Below are 8,861 nucleotides of genomic sequence, written 5' to 3'. Positions count from 1 at the left end.
CGCTTTTTATCTCGAAAGTTCGCTATCAGCTTTAAATTGAGAACGGCCGACAGCGGCCGGCATTCTGTTCGACGACCGCCGAGCACGCTTGTCGCTTCGCCGCCGCCGAGTGATTCAGTCCATTTTGGGTGCAAGTCAGCCCAATAAACAGTTCTTTTAGAAAGACCCTTTCGTCCGTCTTCATCGCTGCTTCGACTGCCGTCACCACTACGTGACAGTATCGTAGGCTATATCAGCTTTATGTTCACAGAGCACATCATTCCAGCTCACTTCCGCAATGCAATCACGGAATCTCGATAAAGTACGTGGATTGATTTGCGAGCGAGACAAAGGCGGCTCAGATTGCGCAATAGCTCGGAACCCATTATACACTGAAATGAAAATCGGAAGGTGATCGCTTAAACAATAATTGATGACACCAGATTTGGCACGACTGGTTTCAAAGTTTGTTATAAAAAGATCAAGGAGTGTTTTTGAACCTTCATTCAGTCTTGTAGTTGACGTTATCACATTTTGACAAGAGTGAGTGTTCAAAAGATATTCAAACATCATCTTTGTACGATTTTCGGCAATAAAATTAATATTGAAATCCCCACCTAATATTATATGGCATTTTTTAGCATTGACCAATTTTATGAGTGTATCTGTGAAGGTGAAAAACGAAGATACATCACAGAATAGGGAGGGATAACATGTAAATATTATGTATTTTGGCGATTTTAGTGCAAGCACCTTGAAGTTAGGAGTAGAGCAGGAAAACTCAGGGAGAAATTCGCACTCGATATCATTGGAAATTAGCATGGATACGCCGCCACCGCGTTTACCTACACGGTTAACAAAATAAGGTTTGTAGCCAAGTAGTTTAACCACATCCTCTTCGCAATAAAACCATGTTTCTGAAAACATCACTACATTAAATCTGATATTGGCCAGGGTAAAGAATACCTTGAGGTCGCCGTTCGTATTCCGGCCCGATCTCTGGTTAAAATGTATGCAGTTCAAGTACTGGCGAGAATCATTTAATGAACAGCCGTCCACTTCTGCTGCGTCAACTAAATCGGTCACACAAGAAGCCATCGTAGAAGGGTTAGAAGTTATGTCCTGGTCCGATGTTATCAAACTGCCAAATCGTAAAATGTGCGCAAAGACGGCTAAGTTCTACTGCGCACCACCCGTACTCGATGCGGCGTATCTGCCTGGCATTAAGAACCATGGTCATTATCATATGTACGAGGGCACGTGTGTTAAGATATGTCGTTTCATTTGGAAAGTTTTGTGAGAGCAATATCGGCATAGCTGCAGTTTCTAGCGCTCCGATCGAGTATGAAGAAAAATACTTCGAGCGTCTGCAGGCAAAAATGGCTGACATGTACTGTCATGGGCGATGAAGGCGTCTGTCTTGGGTAGGCGTTGGTGCTATATTTCCTTTCTCGCAATCTATTATGGCTTATTATGGATGCTTCCGCTTGATGCAGTGAGATTTTTTAATGAAATGGTGAGAATGCCACGCGTCCGACGTAGTTGTAGAAGAATTTTGTAGATCTGGTGACTACCCTAAAAGGAGCGAAGGTTTCCATAATGACCTCCATTGTTTTTTTTATTCCTAGCTGGCAATAAGAGACCTCTCATTGGATCCTCTCTAAATAACGTTCCAGCTTGATGATCGGTACTTCAGAGTCATCAGATTTTTTTGCGTAGATTTTGCCACTGCGACACCAAACATACTTCCAACCAAAAGAACGTTTTCTGGCAGCAGCCAGTCCCAGAAAACGCTTGCGAATAAGGCACAGATGTTCATTTACGAACACAGGCGATTGCGAAGTATTGCCAAGGTCAGAATTCTTCAGGCGCAGCTTCCTAGCTTTTTCGAGCAAGGCATCCCTCTTTTGGCGCTGAAAGAACTGAACAGCAATGCAAATGGGTTTATTCTTGGACGGCACGCGGTGGCAAGTCTCAACGTCATCAGGGGCAATGGCCACACCGGCGAGCTCACCAAGATCACGGACAATGCTAGTGACGTCCTCGTCGGGTTTATCATCTGGGCCCTTGATTTCAATGTTTTTGTTTCTCGAGTACTGTTCTGAGTGTGTCAGACGGACCTCAGTGTCAGCAAGGCGCTTCTTAATCGCATCAAGCTCAGCACGAAGTTCATCGCTCTTGTCTTAGAGCAGCATTTTCTGCCTTAACGTCACTACAATCCTTCCTCAACTCTTCAAAACTTCATTCATGTGAGACGTGCCTTTTTCGTTTTCCCGTATTTCCGCTCGCAGCTCTCGCATATCGGCACGTAAATCCCGCTCAACCGCTTCACGGGCGGCCTTTATCTCCTGTCTCAGTTCTTCCCTCAGATCGTTGATTTGTTTGGTAATTTTGAAGACAGCACACAGAAAGAAAAAAAAGTAGCTTCACTAATATAGTGCCGATTCAATGCAACATCAATTAAGAACACGCAAGGGCAGCAGCAACAACGAATAAAAGAGAGGCTCAAGCAGCGTGATAAGCAACAGCCCACAAACCAACCTGTAAAAACATGAGATGGACGCTCATAAACGTAGCCAGCTGCGCTGCCACTGCTGCCAATGAACGGTGCGTGTTCCGGACAGTTCTTTTTATGCACTTTGACGGTCCTGGCACCCCCAAAGTCCCACTGCGCAGGAGCGAATGTAGTTTCCGCACGTCCAGTCGGAACGACGTCGATGCTGATGATTTCCTTCTTGCCTGCTCTGGCAGAGTGTTGCGCAGGAATGAATATCGGTATTCTCTGAAAACAGATCAGATGGAAGCTGAAAAACGTAGTCAGCTGCGCTGCCACTGCTGGCAATTAATCTGAACTGCGAAAGACTGAGTCAAAGGTTCTTCTATCCGACAGAAGGGGCGTATGCGTCGTTGTAGCCAATGAGGCGTACTCCCAAAAGGCCAAACAGGCACTAGGAGAGAATTTTGAAGAATTCAAAGGAAGAGACCCAAATAAGGAAAATCTAGAGAGGCTCAGTTCGACTGTCAAGGGAACGTCCAGCGGAGCACTTAGCATTTTCTTTTCCGAAAAAACCCAGAAACAAGATGTTCCTTTCAGAGCCATTGTATCTGAACGTGATACGTGGCAGGGGGCAGTCTAGAAGTTTCTTCAGAAACACCTACGCATGCTCAGTATTGAGGACACTTTGTTGATTAAGAATTCTGAAGAGCTCATCTTATTTCTCAGTGACCAACAAAGCACAGGCAAATCGTTGTTTCCTTTTCCAATTGACGTTGTTGACCTTTTTGTACTCCATACCACAAGACAAACTCCTTTGTGCCCTTAAGGATACCCTAGATGAATACGGCTCAGTGGCTTTTCAGAAAGCATGTTGTATGAGTGCGGATGACTTTGTAGAAAGGCTCTGTTTTTTCCTTGCTTCGACCACAGTTAATTATGAGGGAAATAAATTAATTCAGAACCATGGTGTTTGCATCGGTTCATGTATTGCCCCGTTGTTAAGCGACATCTTTTTTATCATATTGTGACAATCGAATCGCTGCAAGCCTTGACACAGCTGACACGGCTAAGATTGTTAGATATGTAGACGATTATGCCATTTTCTTGAAAGCGGTATCTCGAGAAGGGGCCAGTACAGTAGTAAACAAAATTCTTAAAATCTTCATTGAGTGTGCCTTTCGGTTGTGTCTTCCCCTATGAGTTGCCGTAATAGGGTTGCTTGCAGTTTTTGGACATCTTTAATGTTACTAGTACTGGTGGAAACCAGGTGTGCTGGAGGTATACCAGCCTCACTCAAAAAAAAAAGTTGTCTAAACCACCAGCCAGCTCATTCAAAGCTTTTAAAAAGGGGAACGGCAAAAAACTGCCTGCGCACCGCACTTGATAAGTCTTGCCCACATGAAATGCAGCATAGCGTGCAATTTCAGTTACAACGACTGACTAGTGCTGCTTCTACTTGTAAGATGGTCACCTCGGTGAAAGAGGCCCTTGCCAAGGAAGCTCGACGCCCACCGAAGCACTGCCCAAGTGAAGAACCTCAACCCCGGAGACCCGTGGCTATGCCATACTTCCACCAAATTTCCCATCGCATCAAAAAAGTGGCCATGGAATGTGAGGCCCAGGTGGTCTTCACATCGCCCAAAAAGCTTTCGGGCATATGCAATATGGTGCAGGGAAATGGAAAAAAGAACGAGTACCACACTAAGCACGTAGACACGTTCGTTCCCTGCAAAACAGGGGTGGTGTACCAAATACCCCTCACATGTGGGAATTTTTACAGAGCGCGAACTGGACGTTGCTTGAATGTTAGACTTCAGAAGCACCGCGTAGATGTTGAATCATTGGCGGGGGCGGCGAACTGGGGAACATTGTAGCCACTGCCGTAACTGCACGCCCATGTTCCGCGACACAGTTGTCCTGAAAAAATCCCCAACCCAGTTTAGCAGAGAAATTTTTGAAGCCTACTGCAGAAAAAAAGAAAATTACCGTTGCATAAGCACCACTTCCGTATCCTTATCAAAGAAGGAATTGAACTATCTATATGCTAACTTGTGCCACGCGCGTCCGCGTGCCAGTGTCACGTGATGCTGTCTGCTGTTTATCAGGTGTGATTACGCATCTTGTATAAATGTGGTTTACGTTGTAGTAAACCTCAGTTGAAGTTTCGCGTATTGTGCTGTGCTTTCTTCACTTCATCCCTCGTCGTTTTGCGTGGTTGCAATATGCACTCCATTCTCAAACAAGAGCCTCCTGTCCCTTTCGTCAGCGCACTCGGCACTTCTGAAGCGGAGCATTGCCACATCAGCTCTAAGGAACGCACTGCAACGATCATGCTTTCACTGTATCCCGACCAGCTTCCAGGCGCAAGTCGGACTGTTGACCGACGCGGGGTTTCCACTCTCGCTCCTTGCTAGCTTGGCAGAAAAACTACTTTGAGAGCTTCGCCATTCTCATCGCGCCAACTGCAGCCCAGATCAGTCAAGAACAGTGGTAATTCCCTAGGAGGCCTATGCAGAAGGGTTCATCAAGAGGATCTGCCGAAAAGCGCGTGCAAGATTAAGCACAGGGCGCCATATTTAAAACCATGTGTAACCTCAGATGTGTACGAGATACCGTTATCGTATGGCGCGTCTTACATTGGACCAACCCGAAGATGTATCAATAGCGTCTGTTTGAACACTCGACTTCACTCAAGACCGGCACAGGCAGCAACTTACCCATTCACTGCAAGAAATGCTCTTGCGTGCCAGCCCTGCACAAGACAAAGATTTTGATAAGGTAGCACGGAATGCGCACGCGTGAGATACACGAAGCTTATTTAATTCAAAATTAGCGCGACACGTGTGTCAGCAGTCCATCCATCAACCTAATGTCAAAGGAGACTGCCTATCTAGACAAGTGATTTTATCTCGCTTTTTAAGTTCTTAACTCTTTTACATAAAGTGTTAGCCACGTTCCTTTTTTTACCCGACCGCATGCCCATTATCCATCCTTCACCTGCACCTTGTTGTTTGCATTCTCTCATGTCACCCTTCCCACAGGCATCGTTTTTGTTAAGATTTTTATAGCTTTAAAATTTTATCGCTTTTATCCGGCCCTTTACACCGCCCCTGACGTTGACTCAACTGACAGCTTGCCGCGAGACTACTTATATGTGTGTGCACCTTTCGAATAAACATCAATTGTAACTCAGCGACTGTGTTGTGCGTTCCTCTCTTCGTCCTGTGTTTGTGTTGTTCCCTTTCATTCCAGTGGAGGGGTTGAGACAATTGAAGAGAAGTCTGGCGTCGTCAGGTAGAATCCCGGAGCGGAGTAAAAAAGCAGCAGAACGTGCTTTGCACCAGTGGCAGCAATAAGGGACACGGTCGCACAAGGGCCTTGGGAAACATGTAGAAAGACGCCCGAAGAACTAGAAATGTAATTGACAAGGGTGGAAACTTGGGCAAGTCGGTAACAGTGATCCGTAGTATGAGAGGGTAGCGCCAAACGGGACAAGGGACAAAGAAAGACGCACACAACAAAGGCGCTAACTTCCTGTATCTTAGTGACATGCACCTGGCACATCTTGAGAGGAGCCTCCCAGAGAGGCTTACCAGCCCGCATGTTGTCAGGATCTTTTGTTTTGTTAAAGATTTCCTTTTTCTGGTTGATTGTACGCCATCGCGCTTAGAGCAGGTTGCATCCGGTATTATAGCTAATGTACAAGAGTGTTTTTCACCGCTGCTATTGACTAATGATATGCCAACTGACAACGAGATTCGCCTTCTTGATATCCGTTTAAAATTCCTTTACAACCACGTGTGTTGGAGTTATTCACCTCGCGCTAACAAACCTCTACTCCCCTACCCATCTGCCCATTCTAAACTCGCGAAAAGAGGCATTATTAATTTATGCTTGAAGAATGCTCTGGAAAAGTCATGCCCCACCTCTTAAGCCAGAGCTTTCTCGAACAACTCGCAAGGTTCCATGAAGCAGGCTACCCAGCTGATATTTGTGTTTCTGTCGCTGAAGGCATGCTGAAGAAGCGCCAGGAAGATCGGCTACCATCCGTGCCTTCAGAAAGAAAGTCAAAATTGCCGTCGTTTCTTACATTTATTGCCTGTTCCACAATCTCCAGAAAATTAGGACGAAAGCTAATGTTTGCGTGCTTTTTCCAGCCCCTGAAAATCTAAGTGCGCTATTCTAAAAAAAACTTGCCCGCCGATAAACATCCCCAAAAGCTCCAGTGCACCATTAACCACAGGAAAAGTTTCGTGAAATGTACTTAAGGCATCGTGTATGACAACCCACTCGCTTGTGTTAAGCGGTATGTTGGTCAGTCTGGACGTTGCTTGAATGAGAGACTTCGTGAACACGAAAATAACTTGAGAGCTTTTACTCGCAGTAATCTGGTTTAGCACTGTAAAGAGTGCGCTTGTGTGCCATTTCTGCACAAGTGCTCGATCGTTGCCAGATACCGGGATCAGTTAACACGAGAGATTATTGAAGCAGCTCGCATCGCTGCCTTGGAAGATAAATGCGTAAGCAAGCCGTTTATCTGCCTGTCCAAAAGAGAGTTTGCCTTCTTGAAGAATCGCTGAATCGTACATGTCCGTACTTCCTCGTTGACCTGATTTTTATTGTCTTTTCCAGGCGCATGTGCCTGTTTCCCCTCACGGGTCACGTTCGTCTTACTCGCCTAGGCTTCTGCCAGTCGGAATTTAGCGCCTGTGTTGTGTGCGTCTTTCTTTGTCTCTTGTCGCGTTTTGCGCTACACTCCAGTACCATGGATAACAGTTACCGACTCGCCCAAGTTTCTACCCTTGTATTAGGAGGCAGATCCGATGTTACTATAATGAAGATATTATGAGAGCAATATAATGTTTCGACGAGAAGCACGCGTGTACTTGCATTTCTTAGGGTTTAGTTCCACGTTCCATGTGTTAGCCCAGTCAGGAGTATGGTAAATATCGGACTGAAGAAAAGTTACATCAGAATCACTGTTAATTTCACGGTATATGACGCAGCCATCTGCAAAAAGCTGAACTGATGAACATAAGCTATTAGGTAAGTCGTATTAGGGGACCAACGGCTACGATGCGTGAGCACGTAAAACAGATTGGCCGATCAACAGGGGTAGGCCATTCGTGAGGATTGCGGTACCAGTACCGAGGCGAGAAGCGGGGATCGGAAGTGGCAGCCGCGATCCCTGCAGGGTCCGGGCTGGCTTTAACGTTGCCCACGACGCGAGCAGAAGGAAAAGCGATGTTCGGAACTGTCACGGCGCAGCTAACGACGTGCGTCGTGGTAAACCGTGAGGAGTGCCGCTGAAGGGAGCGGATGAACACGCTGACAGAGGGGAGAGACTCTCAAACCGATGTCGCGCACAAGTTTCGGATTCTTCGGCTTAAGCTAGTGACGTTATGGCTTGTTTTTTGAAGCCAGAGGGGCTAACATAGACGCGTGTGTTGTAAATTGCGTTTCTCCACTCTCGTTATAGCATCTTCCAGTTAGCCATGGCAGCTTACAGCGAGGCGTGTGTTTGATATTGGGTGCTTTTCTTTTGCTTTGTGGCATCTTATGTCTGAAAGGTGTCAGGAAAGTCGCCTATTGGCTGCGGAACGGTGTAATGGCGGGGGAATAGTCGATTGGCTGAGGATGTAGTTTTGGCGAGAATGCAGCGAGATGGGTGTGCGCGAAGGAGAGCGCAGGAAGTTGGGTGTGTGGCAGCCGGACAGATCTTTCGTGTGCGGCCGGTGCTAGTCCCGGGGCTGGGGAGTTAGAGACGCGAGTTCCTTGAGCGGCGGCCGGACGGGTTGGCAGTGTGGTGGCCGACGGTTGTCCGGAGTCGTGGGAGTTTGAAGTTATATTTTTATTTATAGCGGAGAGGCCGTATCTTCGGCATATGTAAAGCAGTTGTGTACATATTGTAATAAATAACTTTTTGAAGAAAGCCGTCCAAGTGTCGCACCGTCACAAGTCCTGCGCACCTGCCTGAACTCACCAGTCCCGAAGTACGTGCCCACGGTCACTCACGAGATCCGCCCTCTACCATGCCACGTCAACGTCTGGATAACATCACCATCGACGTCAACGAGAGAGAGAGAGCAAGGGAAAGCAAAAGTTCACGACTGGCGCAGCCGACAGGGTCCGAGACAAGGGACCGCTACTTTGCGACGGGAATGAGGAAGGCAGAGGCAACGCAGGCTGAGAAGACCTCGAGCTAGTCAGGTCGCCAGCAACGTTTGCCCTTGGGTGGCTAAGAGAAGTGGAAAACCGGACATCAAGAAAGAAGAACGACCGTACAAGAGACAAAAGGCTGATCTTCACCGATCATTGAAGCTTCGACACCGATGTAGGTGTGGAGTGAAATTGTGGACACCTGCAGAGCAAGGGACGACGGGCT

The sequence above is a fragment of the Amblyomma americanum genome, chromosome 4 (assembly GCF_052857255.1).
Source record: "Amblyomma americanum isolate KBUSLIRL-KWMA chromosome 4, ASM5285725v1, whole genome shotgun sequence".
Classification (NCBI taxonomy): domain Eukaryota; kingdom Metazoa; phylum Arthropoda; class Arachnida; order Ixodida; family Ixodidae; genus Amblyomma; species Amblyomma americanum.
The sequence above is the reverse complement of the archived record's forward strand: the minus strand, read 5'-3'. Positions refer to the sequence as shown.